This window comes from Brienomyrus brachyistius, chromosome 8 (assembly GCF_023856365.1).
Source record: "Brienomyrus brachyistius isolate T26 chromosome 8, BBRACH_0.4, whole genome shotgun sequence".
NCBI lineage: Eukaryota > Metazoa > Chordata > Actinopteri > Osteoglossiformes > Mormyridae > Brienomyrus > Brienomyrus brachyistius.
In genome coordinates, this window is record NC_064540.1 from 1,311,020 (window position 1) to 1,336,252 (window position 25,233).

The 25,233-nt window shown below is 42.2% G+C and overlaps 1 protein-coding gene across 1 annotated transcript in view; it reads left to right on the plus strand.

Moving 5' to 3' along the window:
* The first annotated feature begins 787 nt into the window (after positions 1 to 787).
* Positions 788 to 25,233, plus strand: part of raly (RALY heterogeneous nuclear ribonucleoprotein) — a 63,331-nt gene continuing 38,885 nt past the window's right edge. The window contains exons 1-2 of the mRNA XM_049022938.1: positions 788 to 911; positions 11,870 to 11,953. The gene's annotated coding sequence lies outside the window, so the exon portion shown is untranslated. The remainder of the gene's footprint in view (positions 912 to 11,869; positions 11,954 to 25,233) is intronic.

The following is a 25,233-nucleotide window of genomic DNA, read 5'->3' on the forward strand; positions in this document are numbered from 1 at the left end:
GGGCAGGAGAGAATCCACCTGTTAGATATAGGGGATGATTAGGAGGCTTGATTTGATAGGGCCACGGTGAGCAGTTTTAGCCAGGGCATGAGGGTAACCTCCTCCCTACTCTTTCAAAGAATATCCAGGGACCTTTTGTGACCTCAGGAAGTCAGGACCCATTTTACATCTCATCATTATTTACAGCATGGTGTCCTCGTCACTGCACTGGGACATTGGGACCACAGACCACAGACTGGGCTAACATGTTGGCCACAGCAACACCTCTTCCAACAGCAACCAAACTTTCCTAGCTGGTCTCCCATCCAACAACCAGCAATGCCCAAACATGCTTAGCTTCAGAGAGATTATCTAGTCTGAATTTCAGGGGGTAATTTACGGGAAACATTGTATTAATGGTAAGATTTCTATACAATACACGTCTAAACACCGAAAAAAAAATGTTAAGTAACAATACACGGAAACTAACGAATGAACTTACAAAGCACACAAAAGATGTAAGGTACTACCTCACACAACGCACCCGTTCACCAGCTTGCATTTCTTTCTCACTCAGGTATTCCAACCATAATTTACCCTAGGCGTGTAATCTCTGATAAAGCCTCTGCTAATCCCGCAAAAATGCATAGGGGCTATGAATTTTCTTACAGGATTCTGATCAAATGACCACCCCAATTACGAGCCTTCTTATACTACGGGGCCTGAACTTGTTCATCCAGAGAAAAGAGCGTAAATTCCTGCGAGTTTCCCCCCGACTCTTGGTAGAATGGTTTGCTCCACGCTCATAGTGGGCTTGTGCGTATCAGCCGAGTCAGTGTGACTTCTGCATCGCTGGAGCGTCCGCGTTCTGCTTGTTATACTCCTATCTTATTGGTCTTTCAGCATTTTTATTTTCTCTGAAATTTTGCTTGGTGAGTAATTTTCCTCTTCCTATAATTTTCTTCTTTGTCTTTTTCTTCTTTTTGTTTTTATTTTGAATTAGTTTTTGCATTCATTGTCTCACTACTCATACGTAACTACGAACATTTATATTTTTTCTTTTAAGAAAATGACTTTTTGGTTCTTAGCGGCGGTGTTTGTATTTGAGTTACGCCGATGTCCGTTTTTATTTGCTGCTGGGTGTTTGCCAAGACCATCAAGACCCAAAACTATCAGTGTTTTGGGAAGTACAGTAATAAGCTATCGCGTTTTCAATTTATAAGTGTTTTTCATATCTTAATTGCATACGTCTGCGGATTTATGTCTTGCCATTACCTAACTGTATTTCTTTTTCTCTTGATGGGTGGTATTCATTATATACCATTATTTCGCCAATGACATTCTTAATCTTGTCCGCATTTCTTTGGATCAATGTTACTGAATATTTTAATTTTTAACTGCTGGGACTAGTTAAACCCTGTCTAGAAAACTTAACAATGAGAGTAAGGCTGATTCTTCTTAGATCTGCAGGACATTTCATCTCAACATTTAAATCAATAAAAGCCAGAAAGACAAATAGGTAGCTTGACAGCCCGTACGATGACAGTCAAGTTGGCGTCCTGGATTGCAGACTTGTGCTTCATAAGAAACCCCAATACGATGTGTGCAACATCAACATCAAAGCTCAACCCGATAGTTTTATTTTATTATTATAGCGTTTATTTAAGCAAGTAGTTATTGCTAGTAACCTTATGCGTTTCTGCTGCTTGGTATATTATTGGTGGCCACCTAGATAGCTTTGTTTCCTTCTTTTTTATTGTACAAAATAAATTGGACTTTTGGATTGTAAACTTGAGTTTTATTAATCTGCCCGATTTTTACGCTTATGTGTTGGAGGAAGTTAATTTCTTTTATATTCTGTTACATCTGTGCCTCGGTCCCGTGTCTAAAGTTATACGAGTTGAAAATGAGGTATGGGTAATTAAAAATCCAATCTTGCGATCTTTGTTTGTTGTGTGTTCAAAATAATTTGGGAGTTAAAATAACGGTACCACACCCCCTGCACAAACAAGCTAAACGCCCACGCACCCCCCCCCCCCCCCCCCCCCACACACACACACACACACACACACACACACAAACACGTCATCATCCAGCATCAGAAAAATATGATTATTCAAAGAAAGCAACAAACGAAAAAGAACCATTAAATACTGATCATACGTGTCAGCTGCTATTGCAATTATAATACTTAGTTTGGTCTTTTTACTTTGCAGTTTATTGCTCTCTTGATCACAATAACATGCATAACCAATGTGTTTGATTGCAAATGGGGCATAAGCCAAAATCCAATCAGTATCTTGGGTGAGTGAGTCCAACTGGCGATGGATCATTATCAGAAATGGACCGCCCAGTGAACCATAACATCGATCGCTGCATCTTCCTGATGCTTCCTAAAACGTGTCATACCTATATATGAAATGTATGAATTACACTTTTGTACGTCGCCGAGAACTACGATCCCTACAGTAATACTGCGGTCAGGACGTATAATAACAAAATTAAGTCAGTAAGCTGCACACGCATATTTCAGTGCTAGGAAATCGTGTGCAAGTATGACATGAATGCACCATAAAAACACTGCCGAAGTATCACTTAACATAATGATCAGTCAAACAATAACTGGATTCAATCCTGTACACTAACGCATAACACTGAAAAAAATACAGCCAGAAAGATGGCTTACAGTTTAAAGTAAATGAAAGTAGATAATTTAATACAATACAAACAGTACTTTGAATGTCGAAAAAATGTAGACCAATTAATAATGCCTAAATACAGACCTTTTATTTAAAAAAAGCAAAGCGTAGTGTATGCACCCAATGCACAGGAGACTCGGATATACACGCTTAAGCAGGAGGGATTCAATTTGTACATACATTAAAATTATTTATTCCTCAATGTAATTCATTTATAACTCGTGTTTTTTTAATACGCGGGAAAGAGCCTGTGAAGTTTAGTTCCGTGGTCGGTATCTGTCGCAAAAGGTTAACTATATCGTTTCCTAACGAAACACAAAACAAATTTAATAATTAACGATTAACGTCATGAACTGACTATGTTTGGTCTTTGGGCTGGTTCATAAACCGTGAAATCGAATGAAAACGGTTGCAGTCTGAAAACTTCATTAGTTCGGCTGTGTTGTAGCCGCTAGACAACGATTCACAGACCGGAAATGGAAAGACCATTGTCAGAAACGACTGTCTTTCTTCATGGTTCACAACACAAACCATCTACTTCAGTTACGCAGTGATGTATGAAAAAATGAAGCAATGTGTTTCTATAAAAAGAAGGACATACAAAACAAACATTTGTTTTTTACTAGTTGGTGGATTAGACATGGAATAGAAATGTTGTATGTGTATGTCGATTATAACCTGAACTAGATCATGAAAACAAGTGACTCATTAATTCTGATTCAGCGTCTTAGATTCAACACAGACTTGGCTTTCGCACTCAAAACTACAATGCTTGCATATAGTAAAGCATCAGTAAGTAGTTTGTGACCTATTGAAATGAAAAAGAGCAAAATTTAAGTGCCATCAACAAGTAAATAGTAATCAAATATTTTAAAACAGCAGAAATATATATTTTTGTCTAATTAAAATATGCTATTAATAGACCTAATATTAAAATTAGTTATGTTAAGAAAATAGAAGAGAAGCAGATCATGGAAACACATAACCTCAGAATGTTAGATGTCTTTGAAAGTAAGTGGTTGTGATGAAATTATGGACATCTTCTTACAGGACCGGAACTGAACTAGCTTCCATTAAAATATTATGGAGGAAACAATAAAAGCAGTCCGAATTCTTTGCATCTGAAAAAGATGACAGCTGCATTAAGGGCTTCAGACTTGCTAATGGCATGCTATCCCTTGAGCTTGTCTTTCAGAAACGTCCTTGCCATTAAGAGGAATAGCTCATTAGCCGGCGACGGTTACCCACAGCCACCTTGATGGTCGCCTGTATGCTCTTTCTGAATCTTCTTGCTCTTGTCTCACTTGCGGTCTCTCTCTCCCTCTCTCTAGCGTGTCTTTGCTCGCTAACTGGATGCTTTCTGCTTTCAGGTTTGCTTGTGCGGGGAGATGTGTTGTGCATTTACCCAGATCAGGTGGACAGGTAACATGAATGTAAAGATGTTAAATGTGGGACCAGCTTTAAGAGAATTTATAATGCATCAGGAGTCGGGGGGGTAGTACTAGGGGGCGGCTTGTGGCCCGGTGCGTTAGGATTTTGTGCCCATTATCTGAAGGTTACTGTTTTAAATCCCGTGGCTAGCAGAGTGAAACCACTGTTGAGCAAAGCCCTAAACCCCAGTGGCTTGGGGGATGTTGTCTGATGCTGTGGTCAGACGCTAAATTATATGTTAAGGACAAAAACATCTGTTGAAAAACATTTGTGATATGTAAAACATTTACTGAGCAGAGTCATAAAGTGCGATTGCATAAGCATGTTCTGTGAGTGATTTTCAACCAAGATATCGCTTCAAAACTTAATTGATACATAACTTGATACATAAGGAACAGATACATTGATACATAAGGAACTGGATTGTCTGCGGTATGTTTGGATTAAATTAAAAATTCTGTAAATGAGGATCCCAGTCCAAAATAAACATGTTCATAATTCTTGGTAACACACCCCGTTAACAGTGTGGTAATTGAATATCAGCAGTCCCCTTTTAAGAAAACTTAAGCTTATGGATTTTTACTCTGTTTCCATCGCTCATGGGAGTTTTAATTACACAAAAATGTTCTGAGAGCAGGATGAAAAATGATTGGTTCAGAGAGATAACCAATCAGATTGTCGAGGAGAGGGTCCAAGAAACTAGAGGAGGCAGGATCAAGACATCTGATTGGATGGTCTCGCCTCCTCTATTTGCTTGGACCCACCTCCTCTACAGTCCGATTGGTTATGTCTCTGAACCAATTATTTGTCCTTCTGCCCTCAGAACATGTTTGTTCACGTAAAACTCCCATAAGCGTTTCGATTCCATTTTTACTGTCTTTGGCTTTTGAGTGTGTGCTCCTCTACTTTTGATTCTTCAGAAGATTTAATCTGTTCTGCTTAAAAAGAACAGTCAGTATGGTCTGCAATGAACTGACATCCCATCCAGGGTGTTCTCCTGCTTTGTGCCCTGTACCCCTGGGGGTACGTTCCCCATTCACTGGGACCCTGTGCTGGTATGGAAGATGGAAGAATGAGAAACGGCAACTATTTCGTTTGGAAAAAGACAAATAATAGATAAACTTGTTTAATTACCAAAAGAATCCTTGCTTGGTGAATAGGATGGGGGCTGTGTCTTTAGATATTAGCTACCTCTGTAAGTATAAAAAAAACAATATGCTAGTTAATTAGTTAGCTTGCAGTTGGTATACATTTGAAGGCTGAAATAAAAGCAATGAAATTAGCATTTTTGTTGGTTTTTGATTACTTGATACTTTTTAACAATTTAAGTCTAAGACTAGCACTGGGTCCCAGAATCAGTGATAATGTGTTTTATATAATTTGAGTGGAGAGGGTAATAGTATCCTCAAAAAAACTGCACCAATGTAGACACAGTTGTGACACTTTTAACTCTGTAGTTGTCTTGGAGGTACGCTCTCCTTTCTGGTGGGTTGTGGAAAAGCTGATGCATAGAAATTCAGGAAGAGATGGACAGTAACACTGGGAAGTTCATCTCCCATACGGTGACAGAAAGCAGACCAAAGCAACTTGGTTCCTCTAGCTCGGAACTTTTGGGGGGGGGGGGGGTGGTGTGGGTGGTATGGGAATTATATAGAACATAAGCACCTACTCTCGGTTACACGTTGTACAGCTAGCTAACTCCTAAAAAATGTAAATTAAAAATTGTATTGCCTTGCGTTTTGTGCAATTCAAGTTCTTGGAATACAAGTAAAGGATGTAAGATTCCTGCCCAAAATGTATCATGACCTCCAGTTTAGGACAGTGTATAATCCCAGTTTGCCCGACAGAAATTACACATCATAAGAGCAAGGCTTCCTCACCTGTGGATTTTACATCATTATCTGTCATTTTAGACCAAGATTTGGATTTTAAAAAAGAAACATTTTTTGATTTCAACCCTTTGTATTTTGTAGGTAAGTCTGTCCTTGAACAGGATGTTTACATAATCATACTTAGGCTTTTGCACAAGCTAGTGGCTGCAGGCTAGTGTATTGTGGGGGGTGTAATTAGACCCCAGTAAGAAAGAGGTCATATCAGATTCTTGGATCATTAGGTTGTTTCAGATAAATTTTTGTCAATGTCAGCTGCTATGTTGTTACTCTTTGAAGTCTAACACATAAAGGACAGCTTTCCTTTTGCTGAGCAGATCTGAGAAAAACTTTTCTTATTACAGACACGTTTTTTTTTTTTTTGTTGCATGTTTTCATGTAGGCATAAGAAGCCCATTCAGGTGGAAATTGTTTACAATGCTTAGAAATGAAATTTCTCAGGTAGGATTTCATTTCCCCTTTCTGGGTGCACAATTTATGCAAACTGCATATAAATCATCATGTTCATTCCGGAGACCATCTTCATGCCGTTTCTCTGGCGAGGGTCTCGGTGACAGTGTGCCATGTAGGTCAGATCAGAGCTCTTCCTCCAAGGCCATGGACAGTAGCTCATTCTGGTGGATCACCAGATATTCCTAAGTCATCTGGGATGTACTGTAGAATACCTCCAGCATGTCCTAGGTCTGCCCTGGGGCCTCCATGCAGTGAGAAGTTCTCAGAAGGGCTTCCATGGAGCCAAGCAGGTGGCATCACTATCATAAAATGCCCATCCACTTCCGATCCTCCTCTCGATCTGAAGGAAGAGTGACTCTGTTTCGAGGTCCCTGCGGATCTCTGAATTCCTCACACTGTCACAGAGACTGAGTCACGCAACCCTACAAAGAAACCTCATTTCAGCTGCATGTACTCACACCGCATCTAAATGTATATATTTTTTTAATTTTTATCATTCTTTTGTTTGGGAATGCGATGATTCTGAGTGACCCTGATTCACCTGAAGGTGGTGCAGACCCATCAACCAGGCAGCGTATGCGATGCTTGCATTCATCTCGGACTCTGTCGCATATAATGAACACGCACACTTTTTTGGGCGTCGCTTGAGGTTAATTCAGAATGTATTTTATTTTCGCGCAGTCGAGGTGATAAAGCCACAAGAGAAAATGCAAATGGTACATCTGTTCTAGACAGTGTCTGCTGCTACTGTGGTGCGTTGGTCTGAAGGGAAGCAAAGAAATGCTGTTTAGGGCCTGAGCCAGCAGGTGGCATAGTGGTTAAAGTTATGGGTTGGCAGTGTGGGTTAGGTCCCTGCACCTGTGATCGGAAGGTCGCCATTTCAGATCCTATGGCTGGCAGGGTGACTGTGTCCCTGTTGGGCCCTTGAGCACATGCCTCATACATGTTTGCAATATTTGTCCCTTCTAGGTTTTCCCTCGTGGGTTTTCTCATGTTATCATTTTGTCTGGCACAACAGCTTGGATCTGTGTGTGTGCACATGCAGGTTTAATAAAGATGTCATTGTAGCTGCCCGGTATAGCTGTGTATCCGGATCAGCTGGTGCACTTAGTGTTGCTTTTCCAGAGGGAATCGAAAAGCCGAACTGAAATCAATTCCCTGACCTCTTTGAAGACGGTGATTCAGAGGAAAATGGCATCTATAAAGTACCAGTGATAAATGCAATTGCAGATAATATGTGAAATAGTACTGTTCATGGATGGGGGGGGGGGGGGTGCAGTAGTCCTTATCAGGTGGTCCAGTTGCTGGAGGAATTGTTCAGTAGGAATAATGGCATATATGACATCAGTGAAATGGATCGTGCCAAGATACACATATACATACTAACAAGGAGAGAGCCCTCTTAAGAGATGTTTATATCGGTGTTACCATTGTAGAAAAAATTTCAGTTCATGTAAAATAAATGTTTAAGTAAATGTTATTTCATGTCGAATTTACGAAGGAAAAAATGCTTTATTTGTATCTCGGTCTTTTTCTGTAAGTTTCTGGTTTGTCTCTTTGCAGGGTCAGAGGCTGCCCATGCATGTCGGCTTTGATCGCAGCATGTGTTCATTAGCTAATGATGTTATGCGTTATTCCAGGTACCCCCAACTGCTGCATAAATTATCTGTAAAGGTCAGGAAGAAAAGGCAAACTAAATAATAGTTATAACTGAATTTTTGAAATGTATTACGTGGTTTAATGGCACTGGAGTTCAGGATAGAATGACGGGCACTGCTTTTTAGTTTTGACACTTTTCACAGGATTTACACACGTCCGGGCACTCTAGCTGCGCCTTGCCAGCACATTTATTTGTTTTCTGCTCCGCTGCCTTTGTGACGAGTAGCTCTCCTCTGAAGAAGGTTATCCGTCTCACGCAGTCATTCAAACACTTGGCAAGACACGCTAATGCGCAGTGTAGCACTGCGAATCCCAATGAATGGCGCGAATCTGCCGCACGTGGAGTCAGGCGCCCAATCACAGGTGAATTCGAGAGCTTTCTGCCGCAGGTTGTGTTGCTTAGGTTATAATACGGGTTTCTGATTTTTCGAACTTTAGGTGAGAGATGTCAGCAAAGTCCTATCGGTTGTATGTTTAGGCCCATACTGTATATATATTTTTTAAATTTCTTTATTTAGAACTTGTTTTATCTTTGTAGCAGCCCGTTGTCCACAATTTAGGTACCTGAGGTAGTGTGACTCGCAGCAGGATATGCCTCGGACTTCAAGTGAAATTGGATAATACGCCTCAGCACGCGACAGCTGTGGGAGCACAAAGAACCGCCCGGCATTTAAGTCCTAATCCCAGAAAACCGCGACACTCAAACTATGATCTCCGAATCGCCGTGTCTGCAGTTTGGAAGCTGCCGATTTTTGAACATTAAAACGCTATAATAACGCTTTAATTATGTTCCAGATATGACGACGGGAGACTGGTGTAAAACGGTCATGGACTTTTGATTTGAATTCATAAGCTATGATCCGGCTGTCGTATTTCTGGGAAACAGGGCATACGGTGATCTTATGAGCAACTGCTGTACTCCATGCCTGCTACAGTAGAAAGTCATGAAAATCATGTACTGGTCCCTAAAAAAAATCAGTGTGTTCCACCAGGGTTCTGATAATAATATAAATCTAGGCTATGTTTTGCAGTGAATTTTTCCTACAGTGAAATGTTAATTAGAGAAAGATTGCATTCTGATATTACGTGGTTGAGGCAAAACCTCTTTAGCTTCGGTGGCTCAGCATTCAGCGTGCGATGGTCACGTGGTGTCCCAGCAGTGCGCTTCGTGTGTAACGCGTGAGTGCCATGCAACTGGCTGGCATCGCATCCAGGACTAAAGCCGCTTTCAGGGTCTGGCTTTGCGTCCCCGCAACTCCAGCAGGGTAAACATTTGCGGAAAATGAATGCACGCTAGTTTTTGCAGCTGTGGCCATTCAGTTTTATTTATTCACACGCTTACCATTTCATTCCTAATTGTGCTACCCCACAATACCCGAGACGAGCCAGGAGGCCGTCGCTGCAATGAATCATTTACATAATTTGACCACCTTTAATTTTTGTTAATTTATGTTTCACCCTTGATTTCTGACTGGTAATACTAAGGCCCTGGTGGGCACCCAAATCCCCACCCCTTGGAGGTTTTCTGTCCTGTACTTGCATTGCACATCCATGCATGTCTGTGACCCACAGTTAATTGGTTTCCAATCAGCCCATAATGTTTTTGTTAAATTTCAACTAAACACACTAGGATCACTGTATTGGGAATAATATTATGCAGAAATACTACTAAACTGAGTAGGAATATGAGTAATTCTTTCTGCAGGTTGCTGTCATCTTTGATGGCCCTTGGGTGCACTTCATGTCACAGTGCGTCAGCGATCAGACGTCTCAGCCCGGCAGGTCCATGGAACCACAGCCTGTCCATTGGCAGCCTGGTTCTGCGACTGTTTAGCTGATGTTGAGCAGCGGAGACACGGGGGCGACCTCGCGTGGAAGGAATTGGGTGCCCCCCCCCCCACAATGCACACCCGTCACACGTCTCACAGAGCTTTCCGGAAAGGGTCTGACGACATGAGCACAGTGTCTGCACACTCTAGTGTCAGTCTGATTGAAAATCAACAGCAGGAGGGAGGGGGCGACATGAGGCAGTGGGATGGGGGTGGGGCTCCCTGTCTAACCTTATATTTTGGCACTCAGTCAAGGTGCTTTGATGTTATTCGAAACATGCCTATCGCTTCTGCCAACAGCGTGTTCAAATGCCAGGCAAAATGTCAGCTGTGTTGCACGCTAACACATAGCCGCGCTGTGTAATCAATTGACATTATACTTGGCGTCCTCACTCACTTTGCGCAGCTGTTTGCCTAACACCAAAAAAAGGACTTGGTGTTCAAACAATTAAAATGAAAGCAGTGTCATTCCCAGAATCATTGTTTTTATTGTGACTCTGTTTGGGAAGGTGTTACCTTCAGCGTACAGTGTTGCGTCCTGTCATTCTTGTGGAAGCTAGTGGCTTGCATCGGCGTCTGACTGCATACCTTCCACTGTGCTTCTCGACGCCTCTAAAAAGCGTGCTGACGCTCCCTCCCTTACGCTTAGTAGTACTCACTTCTGTAGTCGTAACACTTGGTTGCAAGGAGGACTTCTTAAAATCTTCCACCGGAAATTGCTACAAAAACGTACCAGTTTAAGTCAATGTGTATAGCGTGCCAATCCAACTCTGCAGTAATTACACAACAGCCTCCGTAAAAATTTCGCACATAATGGATACCCTGCTTACATCTTGATTTTACAGTTTGCACTGCTTTGGTGTTTATAACTGTGATGAATTTTGCAAATAAGCTTGTCATAAATCAATATAAGTATACAAGTTATAATGTGTGTTGTTAAGCTGAATGCTAAATGTAGAGAGGACTTTGTAGGTATTCTGATTGGATGAAACGCCAGACCATTTTATGCGGACATCCAGTCTTTTCTTGGGAGCGCAGAGGTGTGAGTGTGATGAATTATTCAGGCCTTTGTGCAGAAGACTGGCCTTTGATCCTTTGATCGTCTGTATTCCCTGGCTGAGACTGACACCAGATCTCTCTCATGTTACCCCTGCACAGCCTCCTCTGGGAGGCAGTATTTTTCAAGTTCCTGTGAGCACTTTGCACCTTTAAGGGGGGTGGGTATACTGATAACATGGGCTGCCTGTCAGATAGGCATGGACCTCAGAACTGCAGTGGAGTTCTGGGGGGGGGGGGCGTTATCTTGACCTGATGTATGGGCATGTTTTAATTCTGCTAAGTTACCTGTTCCAGTGCTACACACAGGTATGAACATGTTCTGCAGAGAGAATGTTTGCAGTGGAACTGTATTTAAGCTTTCTGTTACTTTTATTAGAATAACTACTGTATTGAAGAAAGAAGCCTTGAAACCCTTTTTGGGTGGTATTATTGGATGTTATTCAGCCGCTGGTTTAAACCAGTTTTGTTTGGGTTTACCAGGCACTGACTGATGGGGTGTGATGACCTCATCCACTGGGTTTTCTCTCATCACTTAAACTAACTGATCCCTACCTGTATACTGCACATACATCGCAAGGAACAAAGTCTCTGTTCCTAAAGCATTTTATGCTGTGGTGGTGGCTGTATGTTATACTTTAACACTGTATAAACGTACCAAAGACATGCTTTTATTATGAAAGGTGTTTTTTTGACAGTTATGAAAATGAATTGTGAAGTGTGAAATACTGCACTCGCAGAGTCAGCTGTGCACCATATATTTGATTTTTTTTTTTACGTCTTACGGAACAATGCAGTTCCGATGGTATTCCGGTTTAGAGCTCCACTCTTTTCAGTGGAAGAGTCAATAAGCTTGTTTTGTTTTGAACTGCAGGATCCTGTTTACGCTCCGGGCTGAGAGCGCTGGGACCAGGAAGCCCTTTACTGTGCACTCTCCCTCCCACGTCACAATAGAAAGGTATGTCTGCAAGCTTCCTCCTGTAGGTGGAATCGAACCACAGGCACGTCCCTTGGCACATATGTGGTGTCTGTCTGCCCTCTAGAATAACGTGGACCTACGCAGTATAAGAAACACTGATGACCAGTCATGTGACTAAAAATGAAAAAAAAAAGGATTGATATGAAACTTGTTGGTTTTTCACTTGCCAGCACAGAAACAGGTACTGGTCCGGAGAGACAGACTGAGCCTGGGGGTGGGGTTAGAAGATTTACATACAGTGGCATCAATGAGCATCATAAAAATAAAGCTGGTAATTCAGTAAGAAAGTTATTCAGGGGTCTGTTACAAAACTACATTTTGCTTATAGCACTAGTATGTTTCTCTAAATGATGGTCTATTTTGGGTACTAGAATGTAAGGAGATACAAGGAAGAATATCTGGTGTACCAAAAATGTGGTGAGATGTACATTACCAACTGTGTAGTGTTCCTGGGAAGGCCAGTGCCGCCTTTGTAGAAGGTCATATTAGCCACAATGTCGCTAATTACCTGGGTCTGCTGACCTTGTTGCCCTAACAATTCAACATTATTGACATAGTTACAGCCATGTGCTGTATCACATGATCTTATTTCATGGTTATATGAAATGGTGATGGTTATATATGGTCTGCAGGTGATGTAACACTTATGGACTCTTGACTGTTTCCGGTTGCATTAAGAGTGCACCTGCTTGCATACTGTCAATATACTGCATATTCTGCATATACTCTATTGCATACTTGCATTCTTAGCCAGAATCTTTCTTGTATCCATCTGTGTAAATGGGTGTCAAATGCCAGACAAAAGCATCTGCTCCGCAGCTTAATGTACATTAATTGTGTGGATGTGGGACCAGCGTACTGTCAGGCTGTCACAATCAGTAGTAACTTACAGAGCAAGGAGGTGGCATGTTGGGGGGGGGGGGGATCTTACCATTATGAAGAGGAATTGGGGAGCTGTTAAAATATATCCTTTTCTAAAAGCACCACAGTCGCTTTTGTTCGTTTGCGTGATGTTACATTTCTTTGCCCTAAAACACCTATATATTTACAAAGAGATTGCGATTCGTCACAGCGTCTCATTTTCTGTCCTTTGACTTAAACGCTTAGTAGGGATTCTAGATAATGTGTGTTATGCCCAAAAGTGGCTCTACTAGTACGTAAGATTTTACTCTATCGCTGTTCTCTTTTCATTCAGTCTCTGATCATCAGCTTCTAAAACGAACAACGAATTCAATTAGTGTGCCTAAATATAATGTTTACTTCGTCTGACCTTGTTGACAAGGTAATTTTTATTTTTATTGATGCACTAAGTAAACCGCTTTTCTAGCATAAACATGTATTTTTACTCAAAGGGAAGGGATGGTGATGTTGCCTCCATTTAATACTTTACAGCCATACTTAATAAATCATACTTTAGAGTACCATGTGGATTAAATTCGTGTTTTCAGCACTGACCTCTAAGGAAATGTAATCTTGTAAGTTGGATGTCTGTTTTACCCTCTCTTTTCTGGTTATGTAATTAATGTATGTATGCAGCTAAACATTGATGCAACTTCTGATCAAAACTTACACATCTTAAATATTGAGTCTTTGAAATAGAGAATATGGGAAAAAAATCCCCATGACATGAAATGATCCTGTTATTGATTAGTGCGGTCAAATCTGTGATGTTTATGAAAATACCTGATTCTTCTTGATATTTTTTGGATCTTAGATTAAGGAAACTATGAAGTTTTGTCCCGTTTTTTTGTCTGGAATTGACAATTGATATATACTTATATGTACTTTAACAAATCAAGTACCAAGTCATCTTCGGTGAATCTTGCCTACCTGAAAACCAGAAATCAGAAACGGTCTCATATCTCAGCTTCTGCTATTCCGTCGTTCCATCCTGTTACTGTACTGCTTGGGCGACAGCTGCTGATGGCGATAGCGGGATTGTTATCGCGCCGATACCTTTCATGTTTGACGAAAGGTTGTGTGCAGTGAGTGAGCCCTGCAGCCGCTGGCAGACTCCTCGCTAAGAGGCCTACTGCGGGGTTTGACTCTCGCTTTGGCTGTGCCACCCTGCCACGCTACCACTGGAATATTAACTTCTCCAGGGCTGGGATTGATTTAGGAAGACTATCCTCTATCAGCAGCCATACACTGCTAGCTCAGCGAAAGCGTTTATTTATTTTAACGCGTGGGGAGGAAGTATATCCTCCCTCCAACCAATCTCATGCATCTACAACAGCCAGAACGCAGCATTGCAGCAGGGTGATCCCTTGAATGCTGTGCCCATTCTGCGCACTGCTCCATTACTGACATACTAATTAGAACAGCAATTATTGCTGCTATTTTTATAGCACTGTCTGAACTGGGTGGTTGTTTTCCCCCTTGGCCCGTCCATCGGTTGACAGCAGCTTGTGTTGCGCTGGTGACACATCATTACATGGGACTCTATCCAGTTCTCACACATGGTGTGAGACTTGCCATCGCAGGCCTTTCCCTGCTCTTCACACTTGACGTTTTCCCTTTCTTGCCGATTTCTGAATCACGGTTATCAGATTCTTCAGAGCACTTCGGGTAAAACTCTGGCGATCAGCAGGCGAAGCTGTCCAGCTTTACCCTGACCATCCTGTAGCATCTTGTGCATGTGTTTAATCATCACACAGGAGACTAGGGTGCGTGAATTATAGATGCCCTGAGGTAAAAATTTTATGAAAACATTATTCATGCATTAAAATTTGTCAAACATCTCCGCTACATCAGACAGCAGCTCTCCTGAGTTATTATCCAGATTTTGATTAGAAAGGCGTGCTTGAGGATTAATTTATTTGACTCAATGAACGTTTGTGTGGGGGATGAAGATGTGTCACGTGCAAGCAAAGCAATTAATTGTTGTTTCGGGAAAATTATTTAAAATTCACCCCTTTGGCAATTTCCCCGACATTGGCATCCCTTTAATGTTGTGCATGCTGGGATTTCTCAAGCTTTTATTGCATGAAAACGACCTTCCGTCAAGCAGAAATGCAGCATTTCACCATATTGTTTTTTTTTTTTCTTTCTCGATGCCTCCTTAATACCCTCAGATTAAGCTACTTTTACCAAAAGGGCATTAAGTATATCTGAGGGGCATTTGTAAAGACAGCGTTCACATAGTAATTCTGGACCATGCTCTGTGTCATTTACCGGAATGTGCCACCCTGCTGCAGAGAGTAAGACACGTGGTATTTTGGTGAGCAGTGGGTGTAGATGGGTAATAGAAGGAGGACGAGGCCTGTGATGTGGTGACACTTAAAGGCAGTTTAACTGCACCAGGGCTCTACGTCTGCGAGAACTTCAACTTCCACCTGCAGCAGTCGTGCTATTTGATTTTTTTTTCACGTTGTGAGTGAATATTGAATTCTCAAACTGCAGTTTTTAAACAGGCACTGGACTAATTAGGTTTACACGTGCTTCTTTTTAAATGCATTTCATTAAGTTATATTGGAGATTTTCAAAAGTCTTTAAAAAGTCTTTCTTTTATATATACTCAAATTTACTTAAAAGTATAGTTTATTCATAAACGTGCAAGAGACTACAGTATTACAAAATGTTACAAAAACATCTGTCCCATGACCCTTACCAGGATTACTGGATGAATGGATGGACGGACGGACGGATGGATGGATGGAGAGTTAAGCTGACTGTATGTATTAATGCTTATCCCAATATTTTAATTTTTAGACATTGCCCAGGCCTAGTACCAATAAAACAGTGAAAGGTAGTACATACGTCTCACATAACAAGCTCATCCATCCATCCATCCATCCATCCATCCAACTTCTCTATTTCTCTATTCTCTATTGTAGCCGATACCTGGACAGGATGCCACAAGTCATGGTTTTGGGCTGTGGGATGGGATTTATGCTGCAGAGTGACAGACTGGGGTGGTGACCTAAGCAACTGCTGCATGTTCTCCTTCTATCCTCCCCCTCTGAAGAAGAAAAACAAGGGTATGCATGACCTGTTTCTGCCCACCCCCACCTTGTGCTATTTATGGTACAAGGGGTATAACAGCAAGACACTACTGACATTAAATCCAGTTTAATGTCAGTACAAGTAATATCTTTAATCACGTTTTTATTTGGATTTCTAAATCGGAAGAAATGTGCAATTTTTAGTCATTTTAATTGAGTTGCATGAATAGGAAAAGTTTTCCCAGCATTGCTTTCAACAAAGGAGGATGCCCTTCAGTCCTGGTCTCATTTTAAGTTTTATTTACCTTATTTTTGCTGCATATTGCTGTTGTTGTATCTCAGGCCCTCTGTTATTAATTTCATCCTAGTATTAAGGTGCTTTTGAAAATCAAGAGCTTTCTGGAGAAACAAAGAAAGGGATATTTTATCCTGGATACGTGTCACTGTATTTGACGGGCAGGAGCTGTGGTAGCCGGTCAGGTTCTGCGTTCTGCCCGATTTGCATGTACTTGCTGTCTGGCTTTAATGTTCCCGCGCTGCGTTTCTTCTCTCAGGCTATGGCTCTGAATTAATGAAGAGTCCACTGCCGATTTAATGTGATCCTCGATAAAAAAAGGCAGAAAAAAATCAAGTACTGCTGCCTTCCGCCAGGGCAGCTTGAAATCCACATCTTCCCATTCCCTCCCTATCCTGCCTCCTGCCCACTTTCTAATCTCCCGCTGATGTTCCGTCCCCTATCCATCCCACCCCACTCCACTCCCGATTCTGGGCGCGAGATTAATACGGATGGGATGTCTTGGGGCTGCCCTTTGCTCAGCTTCCTAGCAGCAATGGGAGCAGATTCGCAGGAAGGAGCCACGGGATGTCGGGGGGGGCCTCGAGACCCCGTTCGTGTCTGGTTGCAGCCTTTTCGGAACGGCGGGATGTGAAATGGAAACGTCTGAGGAAATGAGGTCTCTCTCTCTCTCTCTCACTGGTCTCTCACTGGCACTTCTCTTATCACTGCTAAGTAACTCTATCGTCCCTCACCCAAAAAAAATGTGTACCCATCCATCTTCTGTAATTTCTTTTCTCCAGTACAGGATCACGGTGAGTCTGGAGCTTGTCCCAGGGAAGGCAGGGTACAAGGCAAGGGACACCCAGTCTGGGAAGGCAGTCTGTTACAGGGCACACGCAGATGCACACACACTGTGCCCCCCCCCCCCCCCCCCCGGCCCCCAACACACATGCACACATACATACACTGTGCAGCCCCCCCCCCATATACAGACACACAGCTCAGGGCAAAAGTGAACCAAAGCCCTGGAGATATGTGGCCACAGTATTATCACAACGAAGGCGTGTGTGTGTATATATAACATTCTTTGAAAGCAGAATATTGTGTTATTGTGTTATCTAATTTAGCTCCTGCATAAAAGCAGCAGTGGTCATGCGAAAGCTGCTCTCACAGCTTCCCAGCTTGTTCCCGCCTTGACTGCACGGTGCAGCACCTTCTCATTGCGGAACTTCTCTTTGAAGTTTCTGCAAGCTGCCCTTGACCTGCCCAACTGCATCACGGATCCGCTGAATGCCGGCATGCCTGCTTCAACTTAACCAGCCCAGTGCTGCCCATGAATCAGGCAGGAGGTTTTGTTGAATGTGTCCACTGAGCTGCACATTAATGAAGAACAAAAGGCTAATCTGATCACTGGCTCTCTACATGAAGTATGTCATTGTGATGATTCAGGCTCTCCCTCCAAAGCGTATCAGAAACTATATTCAATACAAATACAACAGATCTTCCAATCCCATATAATTGCAGATCAAAATTATAATTGATTAGCCACTAATTAAGAGGGAGAGAATTAATTGGACTCTGTAACCCAGTCCAGGATAAGCTTTTGGAAGATAGATGGAAATAATTGGAGTAACTTCACATTACTGTTACTATTGGAGTAGCTATTCACATTAACACTGAATTAATTAAGGAGTGAGCTTTTACAATTGGCAGAAGTTTCTCAAGGCCTGGGGTTAAAACACTATATTTTATGGCTTTTTTATTGCCTATGTGAAATAATGCTGTACCAGCATCAAAAATGTCATTCCCAAATGTCCCAGAAGTAACAATGTAAACCAATAGCACACATAAGAGTTTATACGATCCAGTGTCTCACTAGCATGGACAGCCATCTGGTCATCTGTACTAGTGGTAAGCTAGCATAGAAAAGGTAAAATGTACAGATTAGCTGGTGTAGAAATGTTAATACATACAGATTGGCACAGTAAAGGTACCAAGGATGAATATTCATATAAATATGAGCTAAGGCAGGTGTGTAGGCTGGGGCTGAATGAGGAGCTGCTGTCCGTGGTGCTAATCGCCATCCTGGCAGAATGGATGCAGGACATCACACAGCTACCTAAAATCATCCTTGTGGGAGTCGTTTGTCTCTTCTGGGTTCAGCTTTCATTTAGAAGTTATTTCTCAGTGGCCTTGCTCTTGATTTAGTTTTTTTTTCCTTTTTTAATTCATTCTCACTGACAAGGAAGCAACTTCTTCCCCCAGCTGACATGAGTATGGAGTCAGCGAGATTCCAGAAGCCCTTTCAGCTGCCAAAAAACCCCAAGTGGCATTATGAAAGTGCTGTTTAACACGATCACTCAGGATTCTATCAGGCCGCTATAACACTTAAAGGTCCAAAGGCTCCGGCTGCCTCCCTCCACAGCCATGCTGTAATTGTTAACCATTCTCTTTTCTCTCAACAGTTCTTCTTTTCCGATCTTCCTTATCTGATGTGATTTCTAGCTTTTTAAGATCATTGACAGCTGTGTGCTGTATCTCCACCGTAAGCAGATGCGGGCGGCCGACATGATGCTGTTGCAGTCAGTACAGATTTTAGAGCCTGAAGAAAATCCCACTCTTAAAATAAGGTTCCTTTGCTCACAGCCAGCCTTTCAGATGCACGAGGTTTATTAGCATTTCACTCATCAGATTTTTATGGTTGTTACTCCACATCGGCTTTCACAAGCATTACTTTGATGGTGACGCTAACATGATTGTATCAAATCAAATTTCTTCTTTTAGTAACACAGTCACAAGTTCGTCAGGTGTCTGTGAGGAGGGGGGAGGGGGGGGGGGGCGTGCGCAGGACTCAAAGGGAATCTTCTGGCATGTCCAGCCTTTCTGTGCTAGTTCAGGGACCTTCGAATTGGCTCACACTGGACTGTTTTATGGTACAGCTGGTGCTTCCAATCTGATATCTGACCCTTGGAGCTGCCAATCAGAATTGTAGACCCTATTTTTAGTTTTGAGTTTTTTATTGTCTTGGAGAGACTTGATGTCTCCATTTACTCTGCTGTTTCTGTGGTTAAGAGGGGCTTCAGCATGGACGGCTCAGTCTCAGCTTATTGACACCCCCAGCTACAGTGGTGCACAACATCTGTTGTCACCTTGCCATGGACAATCCTTTAACCATATTGATATCTTTGCTTTTATGGTACTGTCAAAATGTCCTGCTTAATTATGGCTGCAGTCAAGGCACTAGAGAGTGATATAACCGCTCACATGACTTACAGTAGGTCGGGTTCATCCTCTGGCAGGGCTTATCCAGTTCAGGGTTGTCAGGTTAAGATTAGGATTGTCCTATTCCCTTAAGCAAGCTGTTACTTCCAGTTACCTCTATGTCTCCTATACTCCATATGTATATTTTTGCTTAGTTTTGTTTCTGGTGGTGGTGTAAGGTTGCAGTCACTTCTCTGGCTCATTATCAAGATGGGTAGCTTCAATGCTAACAATTGTTTCAAGTTTTTTCATTATTATTATTACACTGTTAATTACTATCTCTAAACAAACCGACAATGACTTAAGTTCCACTTGCTGCTCTGTTCTGACAAATGCTAACGCAAGACATTATCACAAACAAAGAAAAAATATATTTTGTGCTGGTGATTTTTTTTGTTAAAGATTCAAGATGTTTTATTGGCCACGTGCAAGAAATATATAGGAATGCTTTTTCAGTTACACCCAGTTAAAACAACAAGTAACAGTATGCAACAAAATAAATAACAGACATGCAATAGTGCACTGAAAACACATAACAATTAAACATCACAGTTCATATGAAGATCCCCTTCAACCAGGGCACAAGGAAAGGGCTGCTGAACACAATCATAAAGTTAGTGCTTCATAATGTGGGGTGGGGGGCAGGGGGGGGGTTCTGTGTTTGAAACTCCTCAGTGGCAGCACTTATCTGAGTCAGTGTGGGAGGGGAAAACGATGCGTTAATGTGGTGTATCTGCATACCATCCCTTAGACTGAGAGTACATTTCAAGGTGGGTCAGTGCTTACTGTGGAGTAATCCGGTCAACGGGAATCCACAAACAGTCCACATGAGCGGGATCAGCAGAATCATGTACCACAAACAGTCCACATGAGCGGGATCAGCAGAATCATGTACCACAAACAGTCCACATGAGCGGGATCAGCAGAATCATGTACTACAAACAGTCCACATGAACGGGATCAGCAGAATCATGTACCACGAACAGTCCACATGAGCGGGATCAGCAGAATCATGTACCACAAACAGTCCACATGAGCGGGATCAGCAGAATCCTGTACCACAAACAGTCCACATGAGCGGGATCAGCAGAATCATGTACCACAAACAGTCCACATGAACGGGATCAGCAGAATCATATACCACAAACAGTCCACATGAGCGGGATCAGCAGAATCATGTACCACAAACAGTCCACATGAGCGGGATCAGCAGAATCATGTACCACAAACAGTCCACGTGAGCGGGATCAGCAGAATCATGTACCACAAACAGTCCACATGAAGGGGATCAGCAGAATCATGTACCACAAACAGTCCACATGAGCGGGATCAGCAGAATCATGTACCACAAACAGTCCACATGAGCAGGATCAGCAGAATCATGTACCACAAACAGTCCACATGAAGGGGATCAGCAGAATCATGTACCACAAACAGTCCACATGACCATGATCAGCAGAATTATGTTCCACAAACAGTCCACATGAGCGGGATCAGCAGAATCATGTACCACAAACAGTCCACATGACCGGGATCAGCAGAATCATGTACCACAAACAGTCCACATGAAGGGGATCAGCAGAATCATGTACCACAAACAGTCCACATGACCATGATCGACAGAATCATGTTCCACAAACAGTCCACATCAGCGGGATCAGCAGAATCATGTACCACAAACAGTCCACATGAGTGGGATCAGCAGAATCATGTTCCACAAACAGTCCACATGAGCGGGATCAGCAGAATCATGTACCACAAACAGTCCACATGAGCGGGATCAGCAGAATCATGTACCACAAACAGTCCACATGAAGGGGATCAGCAGAATCATGTACCACAAACAGTCCACATGACCATGATCAGCAGAATTATGTTCCACAAACAGTCCACATGAGCGGGATCAGCAGAATCATGTACCACAAACAGTCCACATGACCGGGATCAGCAGAATCATGTACCACAAACAGTCCACATGAAGGGGATCAGCAGAATCATGTACCACAAACAGTCCACATGACCATGATCGGCAGAATCATGTTCCACAAACAGTCCACATCAGCGGGATCAGCAGAATCATGTACCACAAACAGTCCACATGACCATGATCAGCAGAATCATGTTCCACAAACAGTCCACATGACCGGGATCAGCAGAATCATGTTCCACAAACAGTCCACATGAGCGGGATCAGCAGAATCATGTACCACAAACAGTCCACATGAGCGGGATCAGCAGAATCATGTTCCACAAACAGTCCACATGAGCGGGATCAGCAGAATCATGTACCACAAACAGTCCACATGAGCGGGATCAGCAGAATCATGTTCCACAAACAGTCCACATGACCTGGAGGTGGGAGGGAGCAAAAACAGGGACCTACTGTGGGTACCTGAGGACCGGATTGGGAAACATTGCTATGGAGTATAGATTGCTAGTGAGTAATATGAATTACTGATATGTGATGTCTGATTCTGCCTTAAGTACAAAACATATGCCCTTCAAACAGTATTCTGCAGCAGTACAAAGTGTGCAGCAAGGTACAGGTCATGGGTTATTGGGTTTTTGCCGTGGTTTTCCTGTTTGGCTTTAAGTATGGTCTGGTAAACAACCTTGCACTAATATTGTATAATCTTCAGAGAGACATCCTGTGATGGTCAAAAGGCTTTTGTAAAAATATGTGCATTTATTTATATAGCAAAACATTGATTTAAAGCACACAAAAAAAATGAAAATGTAAGACTGCTTTCTAAACAAAAGGATCACCAAACAATGACATTCCAACAATGTTTCAGTCTTTGCAAACTTAAGTTGCATGGCACTTAACCAGTGAGACAGGCCAGTTTGAAAGAAATTCATAATTAGGTAGTAATTGCTGTGTATTAATGAGATATTAATGCATATGTTTCTGTCATTTACTGGGTAAATTAATAATTACAATGAAAAATGGAACCCCGTGGCACAGTCAAATAAACAAAAAGCACAAATATTAAAACCTAATTGGGCACCATTCGCTCACATCTGTTAACGAGAGAATTTTATGTGGTGAAGGCCATTTTAGAATTCCCAGTAAACATTTTGGTTTGCATTTTTTGGTGCAGTGTAACATCAGGCTTTCATGTCTATCATTGATGAAACACTCACAGCTCTAACTGAGTACTTTAACAACACACGGCAAGCTGCGTGTCCTGTTTTGCATGCTCTGTACACTACTGAGCTAGCTACCAATCAGTGTGAAGACTTTGGATTTCACAGCACGGTAGATGTGGTTTGGCTCCACTCAAACACCGTCCTTCCAGGGTTTTTCAAAATGGGGGGGGGGACCCCGCAAAAATGATCCAAGTTGGCTTTTCCTTGAAAGCCTTTTTCACTTTGGAGTTTGATGTTGATTGTGAATGAAAGAGGCGAGAAGCTTTTTTCCTGCTTTGCGATTTACGCTGCACTCCAGCACTGGATGATGGGAAGTGTGCGTGGCACCAGATTGGACTTTTACAGCTTAACTGTGTGAAATGCCAGCTACAACCTAGTCATGGGAACAGCCTCGAACTAACAGCAGAAGTTAGAGAGTGCCGTTTTTTCGTCCTTTCTGGTAACTCTGAAACTTATTTATAGCAAGTCAGACTTGTTATTGTTTCAGACTGACCCAAATTTCATTACGATTAAAAACAGGCCTGTTACTTTGATGTACTTCAGTCTTTAATTCCCCTAACAAAATGTGTTTATTTCAGACAGTAAAGGTTTTTTTTAGACAGCTCCCACTGCAAACGGGCAGGTGCATAACCCTTCTTTGTTTAGATAAGCTCCTGCGATCTCTTTCTGACAAGTAACTCAAGAAACCTCCTACTCCAGTCCACTGAGGACAATAACATTTAATTCCATTTCTGGTCATCCTCAATAGCTATCCGAAGAGCTTTGATTCTGGGGACAACAATATTTTCATGCTACAGTGATTACTGAACACAAGCACAGGAGATATTTGATGCTTTGTAGATAACAAAAAAAAAATACCATTAACTTGAACAACCTTACTAAATAATAGGCATTGTTTTTTTCTTTTGCCGCAAATACAAAAGGAATGATGTAACATGAAAGACCCAAACATAATTTTTTATTATTTCTCTTTTATTTTGCCTAAGGATGTCTTCTAGGCAAATGGCAAGTGATTGCATTGATCTTAATTTACAAATGATACTAATGAAGTACTTTACCGTAGTATTACTTCAGATTGACTGCTCATTGTGCTCTGATCAGGTTAAAGTAACCAGTGGTCAAGTACTACATAAAAAGAATAATCAAAATCTGCATCAAGCTTCTATTTTCCAAGGATTTTTCTATGGTTGTGAGTTCAAATCCCATCTCCACCCTGTAAGTGTGGGACTCTAATGATCCTTCTGTGTTGTGTAGGGTTCCTCTCAATACTCTGATCTCCTGCTGTCCAAAAAATTTATCTCTATTTTGTCTGTTGTGTGTGTGAGTCTCCCATGTGACAGCATCCCGTTCATATGTTCCCCTATATTATGCTCTGGGATTCTGGGATTCTGGACTCATTACAACCTTATACTGGACAAGTGGTTATGGAGGATGGATGATGGATGTTAAGGCATCTAGCTGGTCGTGAAACCCCCACCACAGTGACAGGACACAGCCTGGAACTCCACAGGTCGTAGAGGTGTGGGTAGGGTGTACAATTGGTTGTTCAGTCTTGATTGGCTCCCAGCTTGGATTTTTATTGGTGCTGGTTTAGTCTTCTTTAAACTAAACAGTAGGCTGTTGTAAAGCTATGAAACGTGCTCTTTTGAGTCCGATCTTCAGGAACTTTTGCTAATTGTTATAGCTCAGTCAAAGTGAACTCAGTTCATTCTGTATTTACATGGACAGGAGTCACTTCCGTTAATTTCTCTGGTCTTTTTTCCAGTACTGCTGTATCCATTGGTTTTATGGTTCCTGATTCTTGCCTGTCCCAGGTTCGAGTCTCCGCCTGGGTCACATGTGTGCGGGTGCTCCGGTTTCCCCCCACAGTCCAAAAACATGCTGAGGCTAATTGGACTTGCTAAATTGCCAATTGTGTGTGAGTGTGCCCTGCGATGGGCTGGCCCCCCATCCTGGGTTGTTCCCTGCCTTGTGCCCATTGCTTCCGGGATAGGCTCCGGATCCCCCGCGACCCAGTAGGACCCAGTAGCGGTTTGGGAAATGGATGGATGGATGGATTCTTGCCTGGTTCTGGGCTTAGGTTTTTGTCTTTTCTCTGTTTGGTTTAACACTGTCTCCGACCTTCCTGGCCTACTGTTTACTACAGTATACCCATCCCTGACCTTGAATTTGGCCACCCTCTCGTTTTTTCACTTTCTGATCTGCATTCTTAGTTCCTCTCCCTGTGCTCTGTCATCTCAATGTTTTTCTCAGGATGTGGGAGTCTCCATGCTTGGATCCAGTCTTCGCCCCTCTTTTGTGGCTCCATCTCTGTCTTCCATGCCGGAGGCTGTTAGGTGACCTGAAGTTCAGTCAGTGGGAAAAGATACTAAAGCCACCACAGGCTAAAAAGGCAGAGAAGCATCCACAGGAGAAGGACAAAGAGCTTCTCTTCCTATTGGAGGAGTGCATTCAACCCTTATTTGCAATCTTTCATGGAGACTTTTACATTTTTATTATTGTTGAAATAGTACATCTTTTGTTTGGTGTAATGAATTATTAAATATTATATTCATTGTGTGCATTTGTAGACTGATCCAGGGATGTTGTGGTTAAAACTCTTGTGAAAACTTGTGTTTTCAGTTAAA